Raw genomic sequence first — 20,294 nt, forward strand, 5'->3', positions numbered from 1 at the left:
AGCCATCTTCGAAAATCTGTCTACCACTACCCAAATAGTATTGTGATTCTTACTTGGTGGCAAATCCGTAACGAAATCCATACTAATATGGGTCCAAGGCTTGGACGGAATGGGTAGTGGTCGCAGCAACCCTGCTGGAGTTCTGCGGGAGGATTTGAACTGAGAACATAAATCACAGGAAGCAATAAACTCTTTGACGTCTCTCCTCATTGAAGGCCACCAGTAACTACGAGAGAGAATCTCAAAGGTCTTATGTTCACCGGCGTGTCCAGAAAAACGAGAGGCATGGAACCACGAAAGGATTTTCCTCCTCAGAGTAGGAGGCACGAGGGTCTTCCCAAATGGTAGCATTTTGGTGGATGAAGCAGCCAGAGAAATACATTTGGGGTCTAGAATAGCATGGTTGGGAACCTCTTCTACATCAGAGGACGTCACAAAAGCTCGAGATAGAGCGTCAGCTTTCTTGTTCTTAGCAGCTGGTTTGAAGGTTATAATTAATTCAAAACGGGAAAAGAAAAGAGACCATCTTGCTTGACGAGGGTTCAAGCATTGAGCAGATTGCAAATATGACAAGTTCTTATGATCCGTGAAGATCGTCACCGGATGGCGAGCTCCTTCCAACAAGTATCTCCATTCCTCTAATGCAGCTTTGATGGCCAGCAACTCCTTGTCCCCGATAGTATAGTTTTTCTCTGCGGGCAGAAGACCCCGAGAGTAGAAGGCACAAGGATGTAATTTTTGTTGCTCCGAGCGTTGGGAGAGAATAGCTCCTAAGCCCACATTAGAGGCATCTACTTCTAGGAAGAAGGGGAGTGTCACATCAGGTTGTCGCAGAATGGGAGCAGACGAGAAGGACTCTTTGAGGATTTGAAAGGCTTGGAGAGCCTCAGATGACCATTGCTTAGTATTAGCCCCTTTCCGAGTTAAGGCCACAATGGGAGATGCAATGGATGAGAAGTCTTGAATGAAGCGTCTATAGTAATTGGCAAAACCTAAAAAACGCTGGATGGCACGAAGAGTAGTTGGCTGAGGCCAATGTAGTACAGCATTTACTTTGTCTGGATCCATCTTCAGGCCAACTCCGGAAACTATATACCCCAAGAATGGAATCTGGGGTAACTCGAATGAACATTTTTCCAATTTACAGAACAATGAGTTTTTCCGTAGTCTGGAGAGGACCTCTGCCACATGTTGGTGATGAGAAGGCAGGTCCTGTGAGAAGATCAATATGTCGTCCAGGTAGACAACGACACATACATATAATAAGTCCCGAAAGATCTCATTGATGAAACCCTGGAAAACCGCGGGGGCATTACACAGCCCGAAGGGCATTACTAAATATTCGTAATGCCCATCTCTGGTGTTAAACGCGGTCTTCCATTCGTCACCGGAACGGATTCTAATTAAATTGTAGGCACCACGAAGATCCAACTTAGTAAATATCCGAGCTCCCTTGATGCGATCAAATAGCTCAGTGATCAGCGGAATGGGATACCGATTCTTGATAGTAATGGCGTTGAGTCCACGAAAATCTATACAAGGGCGTAATGATCCATCCTTCTTTTTGACGAAGAAGAACCCAGCTCCAGCGGGAGAGGTGGAAGGTCGAATGAACCCACGCTGGAGATTCTCCCGTATGTACTCAGATGTGGCTTGAGTTTCAGGTAACGAGAGAGGATAGACCCGACCCCTGGGAGGAGTCTTGCCAGGTAGAAGGTCGATCGGACAATCCCAAGAACGATGAGGAGGAAGACGTTCAGACTGAGCTTTATCAAACACATCGGCAAATGAAGCATACTGAGGAGGGAGTCCCGGGGAGGAAGATGAGATGGAAGATTGCTGTACTTTAAGAGGAATAACTTGAGAGAGACAACGATGGTGACATTCAGGCCCCCAAGACGTAACTTGAGGGGTGCGCCAGTCAATCTGGGGAGAGTGACATTGAAGCCATGGAAGGCCTAAGACAATCGGACTTGTCGTAACAGGAAGAATTAAAAACGAAATTTCTTCATGGTGTAGTACACCAATCTGAAGGGTTACTGGAGACGTACTCTGGGTGATGAGACCATTGATGAGACGTGATCCATCTATAGCCGTCACAGTAATGGGTGTTTTTAAAGTGATCACTGGTAGGGACCATTGATTCACTAGTGATTTAGAAATGAAATTTCCTGCTGCTCCGGAATCAATCAATGCCTGTGACTCAAAGGATTTAGTAGCAAAGGAAATCGTAACATCGAAAGCGCAGACTTTAGATTTCCTAGACAATGGAGAGGACTCCAGGGACCCTAACTTCACCTCTCCAGAACTAGTTAGGGCCTGGCATTTCCCGATTTCTTAGGGCAAGAACTGAGCATATGTGTGGAATCAGCACAATAGATACAGAGTCTATTCTTTACTCTTCGTTTCCTCTCTTCTAAAGATAATTTGGAACGTCCTATCTCCATGGGAATCACAGAAGGTGAAACTGGACGAAATTGAGGGTTTAAACGAAGAGGTGCTTTAGCAGACGTTGTTTTCTCAGATTCTCTTTCACGAAATCTCATGTCTACACGATGGCAAAGAGAGATCAAATCTTCTAGTGACGAAGGAAGCTCTTGGGTAGTCAGTGCATCTTTAATTTTATCGGAGAGCCCCTGCCAGAAGGCGGCAACTAATGCTTCAGTGTTCCACTGAAGTTCAGAGGCTAAGATCCTAAATTGAATGACATACTGTCCTACTGTATGGGAGCCTTGTCGCAAACGAAGAATGCTGGAAGCAGCGGAGGTCACACGACCTGGTTCATCGAACACACTTCGGAACGTGGAAATGAATTTGGCACTATCTTGTAGAATTGGATCGTTTCTTTCCCACAGAGGGGAGGCCCAAGCCAGGGCTTGTCCAGAAAACAATGAGATAAGATAGGCCACTCTGGAACGATGGGTAGAAAAATTTTGAGGTTGGAGTTCAAAATGGACTGAACATTGGTTAAGGAAACCTCTACAAGTTTTGGGGTCCCCGTCATATTTTGACGGAGTAGGCAGGTGAAGCGTAGGAGCTGTAGACACCTGGGATGGCACTGGGGAAACGGAGGAAAGCACAGGAGCTTTAATACTAGCTGTAACAGTCTGTCCAGATGTTCCTTGGGAGGTTAACGATTGGTAACATTGAAGTAACAGCTGTTGGCGAGCATCCTGTTGCTCCACACGACTGACCAGATGCTGCAGCATCTCTTTAGCAGTAGGTTCCGTATCTGGGTCTGTCATGGCCTGATCTTACTGTCACGGGCACTAGGAGTCTTTACCCAGGGATCACCAGGTGATAGGCTTACCAGAGCAGTATAGGTGGTAATATGGTACTCTGGTAGCAGGGTGATCACGGAACAGGAAATAGCAGATGATGAGATGCTCAGGAAAGTCTATGACTAGCAGCACTGGCAATATGGAGGCAGTAATACACGAGGAACTGTATGGACAAAGGACACGTGAAGGTAGTCAGTGGTCTGCGGTAGCAAGTTGTACCACTGCTATAGTGAGGAGGAATGTCCAACAGAAACGAGGAGGTGATGAGAGTCAGCGGTCTGCGGATAGCAAGTTGTACCGCTGTCTGAGTGAAGGAATGGAATCCAAGTGGAGGTATCCGGGGAGTCAGTGGTCTGCGTTAGCAAGTTGTACCACTGCTATGTGAGAGGATACTGGAACAGGTGAAACTGTAAACAGGGGTCAGTGGTCTGCCACTAGCAAGTTGTACCACTGAATATATATGTGAGGAGGTGCACGGGGAGAGACTGCAACACAATATATACACGGGCACCTTGACTTTGAACCACAGTGATATGCACAATATAAATGTATAGATGACTGAACAATACTGCCAATATAGAAAGTCTCTTGAAGTAGTCCAGCATAAGATAACACAGTCAATGATGGCAATAGACTCAGCGGATAGCACACTCCAGAGGAGAACCAACACAGTCCAGCAAGGTATGCAATACACAGCACAGTCAATGAGAAGTATGCATACCGTGGTTCAGGAGGCAGTCAGACAGGAGTGCAGAGATACCTGAACGGCAGGAGGCCGGCAGGATGCGAAGTCCCTGGATGGGTGAAGCGGTGGTCTAGTAGGTGCAGCGCACGGGTAGGTAGACCAGCAGGGAACACAGGAAAGCGTGGAGAGCGGATCAGCAGTAGATGGATGAGTAGTGCTGAGGAGTAGCAGCAGCGGGTCTCTGCGGGAACACGGAGGTAGCCAATAGCAACCAGCAGGTGCAGTAACGATGGGACACGGGAGAGCAGAGTTGAACAGGCACTGTTGATCACGGAGAATAGCGGGTAGCAATAGTGGAGGCAGACTCAAGGAAACACGGGAGCGTTGACAAGGACTGAAGACCGAAGCGCACAGAGGCAGCGGATAGGAATCAGCCAAACAGTCACGATGAAACACAGACGGGTTGCAGGTTGAAGACTGTAGTGCACGGAGGCAGCGGATAGGAATCAGCTAGCAGTCATGATGATGAAACACAGACGAGTTGCAGGTTGAAGACTGTAGTGCACGGAGGCAGCGGATAGGCATCAGCTAACAGTCCCAATGATACATGGTAGAGTTGAAGTGGTTAGAAGACTGTAGTGCACGGAGGCAGCGGATAGGCATCAGCTAACAGTCCCAATGATACATGGTAGAGTTGAAGTGGTTAGAAGACTGTAGTGCACGGAGGCAGCGGATAGGAATCAGCTCACAGTCACGATGATACAGTAGATGGTAGAAGTGGTATGGGAACCACAGTAGCAGAAGTGGTTTGGAAACCACAGAGGTAGAAGTGGTTTGGAAACCACAGGAATCAGCAGGGCTGAATAAACAAGGAAACACAGGAACACCTTCAGAGACTCATGGGGAATGAGACTCCAAGATCAGGCAATGTGGTGATGACCACAGGTGCTTAATATAGGGAGGTTGCCTGATCTGCCAATTAAGTTAAAGGAACATACACTGGAGGTATAGAAAGGGCTGCGCATGCGCAGTCCCTCAGGATGGAGGACGGCCACGGTTCCTAAATGTCCGGGAAGAAGCACTCACAGTCCGGTGAGTGACACACGGTTGGAAAATTCTTTAGTGTGTACCTAGCCTTACTTAGCCATGGAACACTTGGTGGAATTGGTGTGTGTTGTGTACTTTGGTCGGACGCCATGAACACACCGAGTGCAGAGGAGTCTAGTGTAGTTTGTTCTTTACCTCTGTCCTGGATCTGGTGTGGTCTCCACAGCAATGTGGTGGAAACTCATCCCCTGGCTCCGGGCAAGTTGGAGGAATAGATGGTGATAAAAGATTAATGATCATTGCCAGTGAAACATGCAGTAAGATTGCTTGGTAATAAACCATACCTGACTTAGGAGAAATGTTAATCTAATAAAATGGAATATGATAGATGGTTTATATAGTATGAGAAGTATATAGAGTGTAACATTGAGAAAGAAGCTCTGCAGTTAAGGGGTTACAAGAAATCCCACTGAACGCTGCCCACTGTTATCAGTATGTTTTGCTGTGATTCTGCACTGGTAGACCCAGTGTAATGTCACAATGTCACATGCACAGGCCCTGTAGACAACAAGCACTGGAGGTTATCAGCAGGCAATAAATAACATTAAAATATATATGAGAGGGGTGAAGAGGCTCTGACAGAGTTCAGATCTCACCCCAAGGATCAAACAAAAGAGATGCATCTTCATTTTAAAGAAGGGAGTCTCCTTTTCATATTAGGTGCTGCTCTTTTACGGCTCCATGGAACTGTGTGATTTTACACTTTGATTACAGATTATTGACTTGCAATCATCTAATATAATTTACTGTTTGCCTACAAACTGTGCCACCTGCCTTGCTTATATACTTAGATTTGGTCTGTGTCTATTGTGTATAAATATTAGAGATGAGCGGGCTCGGATATCTGAAATCCGAGCCCACCCGAACGTTGCCGATCCGAGCCGGATCCGAGACAGATCCGGGTATTCCCGCCAATTGCAAAACTGAAACCGAGGCTCTGAGTCATAATCCCGCTGTCGGATCTCGCGATACTCGGATCCTATAAATTCCCCGCTAGCCGCCGCCATCTTCACTCGGGCATTGATCAGGGTAGAGGGAGGTTGTGTTAGGTGGTCCTCTGTCCTGCTATATCTCGTTCTGTGCTGTGCTGGGGAAATAACAATGCCCTTAGAAGGACACAGCCCAGCCCAGCCCAGCACAGCCCAGCACAGCACGAAAATTTTTAAAAAAAGTTATAAAAAAAAAAAAATTATAAAAAAAAGAAATTAAAAAAAAATATCCAAAAACAATCCTGCAGTATAAGTCCATTGGTACTGATATATTACAAAGTTCACTGATTCTGCAGAATAGACTGGGAATTAGTGGAAATGATTGTTATTGAATGTTATTGAGGTTAATAATAGCATAGGAGTGAAAATAAACCAAAAAACTTGATTTTAACACTTTTTATGTTTTTTTCAAAATAAATCCGAATCCAAAACCTTAAATCCGAACCAAAACCTTTCGTCAGGTGTTTTGCGATACAAATCCAAACCCAAAACCTCAAGCAAATCCGAATCCAAAACACAAAATACGAGACACCAAAAGTGGCCGGTGCACATCCCTAATAAATATATAATTTTTACCTACATTGCTTTATAAGGACACACTGAACTTTATTTTTGCTGAACTCTGCACATTTTATTTGTGCTGAACTCTGCATACTTTATACTAGTTGTGAACATTGAACACTTCACAATAACAACTATTTTCTGCCAGGTTTATGAATGCATGTATATAGGCACTGACACAGACATTTCTGGCCAAGTAAATGCTATATATTTAATTCCTATATATTTTCATGAAGACCTTGTTTTGTGTCAACCAATTTATTAAAGTAGCACCTTTTCTGTGACACCCTATAGTGAGACTTGAAACTTTATATTAGAGAATATCTTACATTCTTATATTTACCAGTTCACTTGCATCTATGTGCCTTGGATTGGTTTTTCTTTACAATATTGTTTCTTGGAAAATTCTGCCAAAATTCGCAGTGCATAGAATGTAAAAAAGCAAATCAGTAGGCGCTATATAAATAAATGTTAATGATGATGATGATAAGTATCAAGAAAGGCCACATGTATATAGCCTAATCAAAGGATATTACAGCACTATTTCTTCCTGGTTTGTTCTTGGGGAAATCATTTGTGTATGCTGCTATTTGTGATTGATGCTTTTGACATGATGTATAAAAATACCCAGTTAAATACATTTTTTACTAATTCCATTTGTGCATATTTTACAGTGCAGTCACTGGTGCAAAAATGCTACTATAATACTGAATGCGACTATCGATATTGAAAGATCTAGTAAAGCTGGAGTGTTGGATGGCTTTAACATACATTTGCAAATGTGTGCAACTAAGACTTTTGCATTTTTATCTACAGTAGAAATGACAGGTCTTTTGCTGGCTATAGCAGTGTGCTGGGGGAAAATTTTGTGTGTTTGTTCCTTTTAGGATAACCCCACCCTATCAAGCACCTGCTATAGCCTATAAATTGATTGAGCAGCTTCCACTTCCGTATTTGTTAAAGCTCATTTTAAATTAACATGTATGGGAAGTTCAAGGAGAAGTGTCATTGGCAAATCTTTTGTTTGTTTGAAACAATCCGGTGGTAGTAGGAACGAAAAGGAAATACCTGAACATTTTTAGGCAATGGGGCACTATCCAAATCCCGGTGTAAGTAGTGTTCAGTTTTATAGCATAACTGAATTAATTTGCATTTGTTGTCCCAGCTCTAATCATAGACTATAAATTCTGCAAAAGACAAATTTCCAAATACATTGTCAAATGTGCATTCTGTGGAATGCTGTGGCAAAGTAGGAGAAAGATTGTATAGTTGGAGCTATACACCTCTATAAAACAACATGTTCAAATTGAATTTGGGTGAATTCTGTGTGCCACATATGTGAAGCACTGTATATAAAGTTTCAGGCTTTCCTCATGTAACCAAACACGATTCTGTATGCTTACTTAGTGGAGGAATGTATTTGAATAAACAATGTTTTTCGATATTTCCACATCCTTTGTCCCATAGCGCAAGGATGTTTTGTATCTTCCCTTTCTCTTACTACATACATATATGTAATTATTATACATTTTACTGCTCCTTATGACTGAGTTTTTAATGCTCTCTCCACCTAGAAAAGAGCAAATAGAAACACCCTCCCGACAAATGCGATGACTGAGTATGACAATACACCCACACAGGGCCGCCATCAGATATCATGGGACCTAATACAAATGACGCAGACCGCCCCCCCTCCCCCTCCCAGATGAGCGCCCCCCCCCCCCCAAACAGAAAAACCTGAAAAAAAAACTGTAAAATATACTTACAGTTACAGTTACTGCGGTGGCCACACAATCATTGAGAAGGGAACATCACATGATCGCAGGGGCGGAGCAATGATTCCCCTGCGATCATGATTGGCAGCTGTCTGTCACAGGCAGATCACATGATCGCAGGGGAATGATTCCTCCACCCCTGCGATCGCATTCTCTGTCACGCTCACGGCCAGGCTGAAGACAGCAACAGACAGCAGCGCAGACCAGTGGAGACGCGCTGGAGACCAACGGAGACTGGAAGACAGCGGGCCCCTTGGTAAGTATGTGTTGCTCCGCCGCCGGGCCCCCTGGTGAGCACGGGCCCAGTACAACAGTACTCCCCGTACCCCCTTGATGGCGGCCCTGCACCCACATAACGTAATATAACCCTGGGAGAATTCGTTCCTTCAGGTCCTCTGCCTCCCAAGGGTGAGGAAGTTGCCCCAAAAGGGAGTACTGTAAAAATACAATGCAGGGTGACTCTCTGCGACTCATGTCAAAAGTCACTCAATGCATATAGGTTGGAGGAAATACAGCTCAAAAATAAACGTCCTCTTGAAATGATCAGCTTCTCTGTCACAGTAAAGTAAACTATTTTACAGATAACTGTTACATTATTGCAAATATGCAAAACACTAAAATACTCGCGCTCTAAAAATATTACCGTTAATACGGTAATATTGCGCATAAATACCGTTAATACGGTAATTTACTCGCTGGATTTCAGGTTGCAGCTCAGGGAGCTGAAATCCAGCGAGTAATTACCGTATTAACGGTAATATTTTTTAGAGCGCGAGTATTTTAGCGGTCTCGCTAACAATTGAATACCCCCCTAACAGTAGTCTCAGCTACCTGCCAAGTTCTGTTGTTGTGAATAAGGAACAGATGGGTGATAAGAACTATTGAATTTTCAAATTTAATTAATATATGTCAGCTGCAAATAGCTTTAATAATACTTGTTTTATTATCAGAAGGCTGTAGATAATTTCCTTTAAATTAACAATAAACTATTAAAAATATATATATTTTCTACCAATGATGATATTGCAAATAAATGGTCTCTTAGTTGGAATCACTGGCCACAGTTGTACCAATGTAGCAAGTGACAGCGCATAGATTTACTCTAACAAGCACAATGTCCTAACCGCACCCTGAGACATGGGATTGCTCATAAATGACTTTTTAATGCTGAAGAGCAACAGCCTTTCCAGATGAAGTCTCTCTTAAGTCGTTCAAGCTTAGTAAAATCTGACCATGCTAATTGGATTGATAGTGCCTGAAACAGAAGTATAAGGAGACTATGGGCTAGATTTACTAAGCTGCGGGTTTGAAAAAGTGGGGATGTTGCAACCAATCAGATTCTAGCTATCATTTTGTAGAAGGTACTAAATAAATTAAAGCTAGAATCTGATTGGATGCTATAGGCAACATCCCCACTTTTTCAAACCCGCAGCTTAGTAAATATAGCCCTATGTATTTCAACAAAGAACCCAATGGCTTCCACAGCTGCTGGTCTGAGGCTTACCTACATTGTGATTTTTTTTTATATCACTTTTTTTATTTTTTTAAACCCAATACATGTACCAGTCAGTACACTGTTATGTTAGTTCAATATTAGAACGCTAAATGATAATAATACGCCTGATTCATTAGCGATCGGATTTGCTGTTTTTTGCGGATAATTCGAAAATCTTCTCTGCGCATGCCCAAAAAAGGGAGATAAGAATGAAAATCTGTTGCGTATGCTAAGAGAAGAAGAATTTCTTAAGTCAAGATGAAAATCAATCGTAACTGCACTTAAGAAGTTTTCTGACCACTTAACAAACAAGGGTTGTGAAAGGGAGAGGAATGGGCGGAGATCCGAAATAAGTTAAGAAGAGTAGGCGTTATTTGTACTGACTTAAGAAGAGTAGGTGTTACCTCCATATCCATCAGATAGTTAAGAAAAAAACTGTGAGTTTTATCTTAACTCCTTGCTTAAACTTAAGGAAGCTCAGGGTCATGTTTAAATCCAAAGCAGCTACAGCAGCAGCACTGATTAACAACAATAAACTGTTCTAAAAGCATCGTTCGTGTAAAACACTCACAACTAAATATGCACAACATACATCTTAATACACTTCACCAATTGATTATTTATTTTATTTTATATTTATATCAAACATTAAACATTGTGTTAATTTTTTTAAAAGCAACCTGTTTTTAATTACAACCACCATTGTAATAAATCGCATTGTAAAGTGACTGATGAGTCAACAGTTAGTTCCTGATATTTGTTAAAAACAGCTAACAATTCGCTATTAATAATATGAAAGCATAACAGCTTACTTGAAGAAAATTGTACATACTTAAACCAAGCATATGCTTACATAAGATACACATAGTAAATCCACACAAACATGGGAAGGATATATAAACTCCAGAGAGATTCGTGAGGATTCAAACTCAGGTTTCTACTGTTGAAAGGTAGATTGTCTAACTGCTGCACCAAGGATGCAAGTGTAAACAATATGTGCATGAAATAGACTAGAAGGAAAAGCTGAGCATCAACTTCTCTTATAACAAGCTTTTTTCCTTTTTTAATTTTTATTAATGTCAATAATTACACTTTGAAATATTATACACATAAATCCTTGGTAGTGCACAGTTTAAATTTTTGGATATGGAAATTCAGTCATGTATAATAATAATTATAATAATAATTGGACTTCAAATTTTAACTTTTTTTTTGGGGGGGGGGGGCACTTAGTTTTTTATTAGCTTTCATCTGAGGATATTTCCTATGTCTTTGCAATCCAGTTTTTTGGAGCAGATGCTTCTCTGTGTTGTAGCTGCACACAATTTTCAACATGCTATGTAGCCATATTTCACAAAATGTAGCAGGAATCAATCTCATGAGCCCACTGATAAAAAGTGCACTGTCTAGCAACTAACCCAACATGCAAGTGGAAACAGTATGTCCATGAAATGGACTAGAAGGAAAAGCTGAGCATCAACGTCTCTCATAACAAACAATTTTACTTTAATAATTTTAATTAATGTAACAATCAATCAATTATATTATTATTTTCAATTCTAAAAATAAATATTGGAGCCCTAACTCCTTGGTACATGCACAGTTTAAATTTTTGGATATGGAAATTCCCAACACAACACATGCATTACTGCCAACATGAAGGTTTAAGGATAAACAATAAAGAATTACACACACACATTCTGTTGTTCTCCATCACGAAAAATGTGTCATAGGAAATTTATAAATGTAAATAAACATGGATGCGGATGTAACTGCTAAAAATTCACAATCATAAATATGTACGATACGTGCTATTACTTTTACCCTGAATTGCGGGCGGTGTGTCCAGTAACAAATATGAGATATAATAATTTAGATTTAGAGCACATGCCATAAGCAGTGAGGCAGTGACTATAGAGTAAAAAATACTCCCAATCAAATAAGATTAGGCTATTAATTAAATCTGAAAAAAACTAGGTAGATGACTATGAAAATGTTTTTATTTTTAAGATGAACAATTGATTTTATCTATCTTTCTAACATCTATTGTGCTAATTGGTAATTAATATTAATATTTATTTAATAATGTAGAAATACATTTTTGGACAACCCCTGAAATACTGACAACAATTAACATAGAATTGGGAGTATTTATATATCTACAGTCATGGCTACAAATGTCATAAAACAAGATACCAAGCACAAGAAAAAGGGGCTCCAAGCCCTATAGTAGTCCCTGGCCTTTGCCCCCCATGAAAATATTTGTTCCTACTCCTCTGATAACCACCAAAAAGACGGGAATTAGGCATAATTGTACAGGTTATAAAGTCTCTTAGGAAGCTTTCCCTGCATTATTTTGTATGTATTGACAAATTAAAGCTCTTTGATCATTTTTACTAACCTTCTCGGTAACTAGTTAGAGCCCACAGGGCGCTGCTCCATGCAGCCAATTTTCTCATTTAGAAAATACAGCTGCACAGAGCCACTTTAAAATGGTGGATGTGGGGTATGTGTGGGATCAATCACAGGCTATAATCTTTTTTTTTTTTTTGTGGCTTTTGATTGCCCCTAATGCTCTCACCTAACCCTTGGGGCTCTGGCTAGGGTAGAGAGAAGGTTAGTAAAGAGAAGGTAATCCAGCGTTAATAGAGCATTGTCAAAGGGCCAAAGGCAGTGTATTTTTTCTGCAATTAGTAAATCAATGCTATGTCATATAGGTTTACAATGAAGTGTATGGCTTCATGTGTTGGCTTTACTCTGTTCCAGGTTACGCACGTATTGCTGTTTATAGCCACTGGAAATTCTTGCACAAGTTAAGGACATGCCAAGCTAAATTACCTAAAAATATCATATGAGTCTATGTTATCCTGCTTATCTGATATTGAATGTCTCACCTCACATACCCAGCAATTCCTGCTCACACAGTGTGCTGTTCCTTACAAATTAAAGTATAGCACATGGCTATTTGCACAAGTTACAATGACGCTTAACCAACTACCTCTAATAATGCATCACTTCAATCGCAGATTTATATATGTGTATATATATATATATATATATATATATATATATATATACAGAATTAGTGGCGCTATATAAATAAATGGTGATGATGAGATATATATATATATATATATATATATATATATATATGTATTAAAATGTCACAGCTCAATAGCTTTACGCAGCAAGTTATACTTCTGTTTTTTTACAGATCATTTGTGACATGGGACTAATAACCTTGCAAACAGTACAATTGAAAATAAAGTGAACCCTCGCATTTATAGTACATTTAATAAAAACAGTACATAGGTATAATCCTTGCATAACCCACAATACAATTGCCCAATGAGAGACTCACACAGGAATGTCAAAGGCTGCATTCAGGTGAAAAGCTAATAAGATTAAGTCCTCAGTTTGTTTACAATCTGTTCATCTGCCTTTTGGAGCATGTGTAGTAGAAGCTATGGATTAACACCCATTATCCTATATGGAGATTCTGCCACAAATTCTGCATAATAAGTGACATGCACTAAAAAGGAGGTAAAATGGTATATCTTATTGTCTAAAATCCAACTGTAGCCAAACAACATGTCTTTGAAATGCAGTCTCTAATAGATAGCTTCCACATCAATTTATACCACCAATATGATTATATATTATACAGAATAGTGGTCCAATAACAACTGTGAGAATACCATCTTTGAATCCAGATGTGTTTTGTTTGTATTCTGCAAACAAATGCATGATAAGACTTAGCATACCAGATGGAGCTAACATCGCCAGATCTTAGTCTGTCATCGGGCACTCTAGCTGTCGAACCCACTGTGGCAGCTATAGTTCTACCCGTGCTTATGATAATATATTATCAGATGCATATGTGGGTGAGAACCTAGGATCCAGTGATCATCTAACAGTATGTTTTAACATAAAGGGCCTTATTCATTAAGGATCTTAAATTAAGAAGTTTCTTATTTCAGTCTCCTGGACAAAACATGTTACAATGCAAGGGGTGCAAACTAGTTTTCTGTTTTGCACATAAGTTAAATACCGACTGTTTTTTCATGTAGAACATTAGTCATAGAATTATATGTGCATGCCACTCCATTGTTACTTTTTCCCTTTGCTGATGTTTCATATATTAACATTGGGTTATGAATATGTATCAATTACTACCTCTATCTCTATGTAAAAAATGCAACACATATGTACATAAAAAGTACATATATCTATGATCATGTTCCGAAGATGCAGTTAAACATTTATTTTCACTGAATTGCCCAAAATGTAATTGATACTAGCCACTGATTGCCCAGTGTAAACATCACCACCCACAATCTCCTACTGATGAAGTGGGAATGCATGTAAGACTGTGGTTAATGTGTGTGAAATATAAACCTCCTCCCTTTCAAATTAAGAACCTGAATGCATGTAGCTCCCTGGGTAAATGAACAGACTCATCATTTGTATCGACGCAGTGTACTGCAGTCAACTATGCTGCATCATTTGGAGTGTTTTTCTGAAATGCATTATCTTTCCAGTGTTCTGAGATATTAATTACTGCAGACTTTTCATGATGCTTCACTCTCCATTCTCCCAACTCCTTTACCATGTAGATGTGCACCATGGTTTTGTACTGGCTGTCCACAATTCTACATTTCCGCTTTGGCTGTAGATGAGATATGAGGAGTGCACTATACACGCTTTTGACAAGACTTTTACTGGCCCGGTGTACACATGGCAGTTAAAAAGTATTGTCGGTCCTGTTCCATGTGTCAGAGAACCTGTCTCAAATCCATGTAAAGGGCACCTCTAATTCCAATACCAAAAGTACAAATTCCCTTTGAACGGATAGCCATGGACCTTGTGGGGCCACTGGAAAAATCCGCATGTGGGCACCAATATATACTAGTGGTGCTTGACTATACAACCAGCAATTCCCCTACAGAACATAATGTCCAGCACCATAGCTAGAGAACTTGTTTTGATGTTTACACACTTGGGAATACCCAAGGAAATTCCTACAAACCAGGGCACCCCGTTCATGTCCAAACTGATGAAGGACATGTGCCAGTTGTTAGGGGTGATGGCTCTTCACACCTCCATATACCATCCACAAACAGACAGCTTGGTGGAACACATTAACTGCACATGCTCAGGAAAGCCGTGGCTCAAGAGAAAAAAGATTGGGACACTCTTATTCCCTATTTGATATTTGTCATCCGTGAGGTACCTGAAGCTTCGACAGGGTTCAGTCCCTTTGAGTTATTGTTTGGGAGACAGCCCAGGGGTATCTTGGATATGTTAAATGAAGGGTGGGAGTAGCAAGGGCCCAGGGAACCAAATCTATTACAGTTTGTGACCCAAATGTATGAAAGGCTAGGAAAGATAGGGCTCATTGTACAGCAACATGTAAAAGAGGCTCAGGAACGACAGAAGAAAAGTTATAACAAAAGTGCTGTTATTCGATCTTTCAAGCCTGGGAACAAGGTTCTAGTCCTGGTTCCTACTCAAGAAAGCAAACTTTTGGCCCATTGGCAGGGTCCATATGAAGTTCTAGAGGCTGTCGGTTCTGTCAATTATAGGGTCTGCCAGTTAGGTAGGAGAAGGGAAGAGAAAATATACAATTTTAATCTCCTTAAACCTTGGCATGATGAGGAAACCTTTCCTTGGGTAGTGAGTACTGCCATTGAAAAGTCTCAAGTGCCCATAGAGCCATCTTTGTCTATTAAGCAGAGACAACAGACTGAAGAAAGATTCGCCAGAACAGGGATGTCTTCTCTTCCATTCCTGAGCGCACTACCTTAATCGAACATAACATTGCCACTCCGCCAGAAAACAGAAGCCGTATTGCATTCCCGAGGCCAGACGGGTGGAGTTGAGAAAGGAGATCGAGAAAATGCTCCAGCTAGACATGATTGAAGTGTCCTCTAGTGAGTAGAATAGTCCCATAGTGCTTGTCCCAAAACCCAATAGGTCAGTTAGGCTCTGCAATGACTTTAGGCGCCTAAACAGTGTATCCCAGTACAATGCCTATCCGTGTCACGTGTAGGTGAACTGGTAGAAAATCTTGCTGGTAGTAATTATCTGACTATTTTTGATTTAACAAAGGGTTATTGGCAAGTTCCCCTGACTTCCACAGCAAAGCCAAAGACTGCATTTCCACCCCTGATGGTCTCTTTCAATATAAAGTCCTACCATTTGGGTTGCATGGGGCCCCTGTCACCTTCCAAAGGGTCATGAATAAATTGCAATGACCTCAGAAAGCTTATGCAGCCACTTATTTAGACGATTTAGTTATTTAAACCCCAGAATGGGGATCACATCTAGCCAAAGTCGGGGCGGTCTTAGCTTAATTAAGGTCTGCAGGTCTAAAAGGTAAACCAGAGAACTGTGCCATAGTCATGAGAGAAGCCAAGTATTTGGGGTTCGTTGTTGGGCAAGGGAGTGCAAAACCCCAGCTAGACAAAGAGGAGGCAGTCAGAAATTGGCCAAGAACAGAAATTTTTTTTTTGCGTTAAGAACCTTTTTAAGCTTAGTTGGTTACTACAGGCGGTTTGTGAGCCACTTCGCCACTAAAGTTGCTCCACTTGCGGACATGTTAAAAAAGTTGTCCGGATAGATTAACCTGATCTGACTGTGCAGAAACCGCCTGGTCAGATCTTCGCTTAGCTCTTTTATCTGGCGGTTCTTCCTTCAAACTGATGCCTCTGGTGTCTGCTTAGGTGTGGTCTTGTCACAGGAGAAGGATTGAGTAGAAAACCCTGTCTTATACCTAAGTCGTAAGTTACATCCGAGGGAACAAAAATCTGCCATCGTGGAGAAAGAATGTCTCGCCATAAAATGGGCTACAGAAACTCTGCGGCAGAGAATTCACCTTAATAACAGAGCATGCACCATTGCGGTGGATGCAGAACAACCGGGAGGTAAATGACAAGGTAACCCACTGGTTCCTGGCACTGCAACCTTTCAAGTTCTCAGTAGAACATAGACTTGGAATTCTGCAGAAAAATGCATAAAATATGCGTTCCTCACGGCGTCCCCCTACTTGGGGACACTAGGTGGAGGGATATGTAACAAAGGGAGGCATTAATCTGGCAATATGCAGAGAAGCATGCAAGCAGAGTAAAACATCCGTGCAGTAATACACCTAGATTGAAGATAAACCAGGTGAATACTTATGCGTGACAAACAATAGTTTAAAGTTTGGTTAACTTACATGGTTTGAAATGTCCTTCCTCACAGCAAATAGACATGGTGTGTCTGTGTAGGGCAAACAGAACCATTGATGGGAGTTTTCCTCTTAAAGGGAAGGTAGGTGTGTCATCTGCCCATCTAGCTAGGGCTGTGGAAGCGTTTATGGTCTCAAGAAACAGTGTGAAATCTGTATGGTTTCATTCATGGTTACATTTACCATCCTGACATTAAAACTGCATAAAAAGGAAGAAGTTGTTCGGTTCGCGTGTGCTTCAGCAGTAACGGGCTCTTACACTATATTTATAAATATATATATATATATATATATATATATATATATATACTGGAAATGAAAAAATACCAGTTACTATGAGGATGTTAATCTGTGATGTAAAAGATTAGCCTGGATGTGTAGATATAAATACATCAGTACACACTCTAAGCTGCTTGTCATGCAGACAAATAGGAAGGCATGGGAGTGCCTGGGTTATACACAGCACTAATAGGACTGTCAAGAGTATAAATATCTAAAAATTAAACACAGATAATGATTATATAGTATTTTTTTTTAACAGTCACTTCTATTAAAATAAATTATACAATTATACCAGTAAACATCGTCATGTTGCCTACACCCCCTGGTGACCCTAATGCTTGCTATACACAGTCTGGGTCCCTACCGACTGGGCAGTTCTTCCAGCATCAGTCACATCTAACAGCTAAAAGAACAGGTTTAAATACACAAGTCTCCTCCCTTTGGTCTAATTACTTTATTATTATACTATCTGTGTGTGCAGGCAAGGGGCCTGATTTTGAGCTTGGAGCAAAGAAAAGGAGTAACATTTGTACTTTGGCAAAACCATGTTGCATTGAAGGGGGAGGTAAATTTAAAATGTAGGGACAGATTTATAGATAAGATACAGCATGTCATATATCAACTTTAATTTCAGTGTAAAAATAAAGCTATCAAGCATTTGTGTGCTACATGAAGGAACAGACAGTATTTCCTTGTGTGCAAAACAAATAGTCAGTTTGTACCCCTTGCTTTGTAACATGGTTTGCCCAGGTGGAAATTTGCTCTGTTTCTTTGGTCCTAACTCAAAATAAGGCCTTTGGAGTTTGACTCTTCAATGATTTAAACCTGTATGCATCTTTCCCCTGCAGATTCCCTGTGACCTCACCTGTTCCAATGCAAGAACAGTGTGGCAAATAGGCCTCTTTGCCACAAATTATAATATATATATATATATATATATATATATATATATACACATATATATACACATATATATATATATTATTATTATTATTATTATTATCTTTGACTTATAAGGCGCCACAAAGGGTCCGCAGCGCCGTACATTACATATACAGAAAACAGAACCAAGTCACAACATGATACACAAATTTCCCCTGCAGACTTGGGACCTCACCTCTCTCTATGCAGGAGAGCTGTGACAATTAGGCCTCTTTGCCACATACCCTTCTCCTTAGCGTCAACAACCTTGGTGACACGGACACCACATCTCTGTGAAAGAGATATTCTTTTATCACTTCAAGAGTCCTCTCAACCACGTCAATTAGTGCCCTACTGGGGACATTATCTTCTTTTAAGCTGAGAATACTGTTCCTAAACAGCCTGTCCTCTCTCTGTTTCCACTCACAGCCCCTTATGTTTCTAAAACTACGTTTTGTGAGCCCCTTCCAATTGTCTCTGTACTGTGACGTTGGGGTAGGTTTTCTGGCACACCACACAAGCCCTACAGAACCTCTTCACTGCTAGGTACACTCCAGGCCAATTAAACCTGTGCAGAACATGTTCCCTTGTTCTCCCTTCCCCAATGTGTTCGCCACCCACTTGTGTTCTGTTCCCAACACCAAGGGTACATGAACTCATGGAACAACTAACTGTTCTATTCTCCTCCCCTTCACAGTAGCAATACGAAACAAAACAGTTTCTCTAACAACATATGTTGGCACACAGCCTGCTGAGTTGACAGGTTCTGTAACAACACCAACATTAGCCAACTTAAAGGCATTCTGTAAAGTCTTGTAATCTCTTTGATCACGTGCAAAGTTCGGTACAAGTAGCAGTTCTGGTTAACTAATTCTCTGTCCAGACTTGCCTGAATGGTGACACTTTTGTGTCAGTTTTGCAGTGTCCCCCAGGACAGCATTCCGGAATAGCAAGTCCCCATGACTGAGATTTACATACTTCAAGTAACTTTGCAGAGCCTTTAAGATTGGGCTTACAACCAGTGTCTCAGTTGCCAGCATGTCCAGTTGGACCCGCTCACAGTGAACCTCTTTCCGATCATGTTTATGAGGGTTTAGTACACTTGGCTTTTAGCTGTCCGCACTTGAAACATCTTCTGTTCCACAACTTCTCATCTTGACCAATAGCGGCATCACAAAACATCCCTGGCTGAACAGCGCCATGAGGTTTCACAGACCGAACAGTGCCATGAGGTTCCACGGACCAGAAAGCACCAGAAGGTTCCACGGACGAGAAAGCGCCAGGAGGTTCCATGAACCAGAAAGCGCCAGGAGATTCCAAGAACCAGACAGTGCCATGAGGTGCGCCAGGCTGAACAATGCTGGAAGCGACCACGGGCTGAACAGTACAGGGAGTGACTTGGGCTGAGTCATGACAAGCTCTTGTTTCAGCACAGCACTCTCTTGGTGTTTCTCTGCTACTAGCTCTTTAAGAGCTTCTACTGCTTTTCCTGTTTCTTTGTTCTCCGTTGCTATGTCTTTAAGAGCTTCCACTGCACTTTTGTTTGCTTCAAACAGCTCTCGTAATTCATTTCTCAAGGAATCAGAAACAGCTTCTTGGACTTTTATATTTTCTACACACTGTTGCTTTGAGTCCCTCAACTCCTTTTCAAGCCAGGAGACTTCTCTAAAAGTTCTCTAAATGCGATCATATTCTGCCATACCCACATAGCCATCTATGCAAGTTTACTCAAAAAATTCATACGCATTCCTGGGCACATAGTCTGACCCAGGTAACACCAGGCTTGCACAGAGAGCATGAGATTCTTCAACTTCTCTTTCATTCTGCAAACGACCATGCAATTTTTCCAATTCACCTTGATTGGAATCAATTTCAGTCACACTTGTTTGCGCACTTTCTTTCGGAAATACTTTATTATTTCTCTTGCCCATCTTGGCTGGAGTAAAGAAAATTTATGCTGGCAGCAA

The 20,294-nt window shown here is 41.2% G+C and overlaps 1 protein-coding gene across 1 annotated transcript in view; it reads right to left on the minus strand.

The window, feature by feature from the left end:
- The window catches only part of SLC38A1 (solute carrier family 38 member 1), a 96,608-nt gene extending 79,438 nt beyond the window's left edge, over positions 1-17,170 (minus strand). The window contains exon 1 of the mRNA XM_075209084.1: positions 17,113-17,170. The gene's annotated coding sequence lies outside the window, so the exon portion shown is untranslated. The remainder of the gene's footprint in view (positions 1-17,112) is intronic.
- Between the last annotated feature and the right edge of the window lie 3,124 nt (positions 17,171-20,294).

Source organism: Mixophyes fleayi, chromosome 4, assembly GCF_038048845.1.
Source record: "Mixophyes fleayi isolate aMixFle1 chromosome 4, aMixFle1.hap1, whole genome shotgun sequence".
NCBI classification, from domain to species: Eukaryota; Metazoa; Chordata; class Amphibia; order Anura; family Limnodynastidae; genus Mixophyes; species Mixophyes fleayi.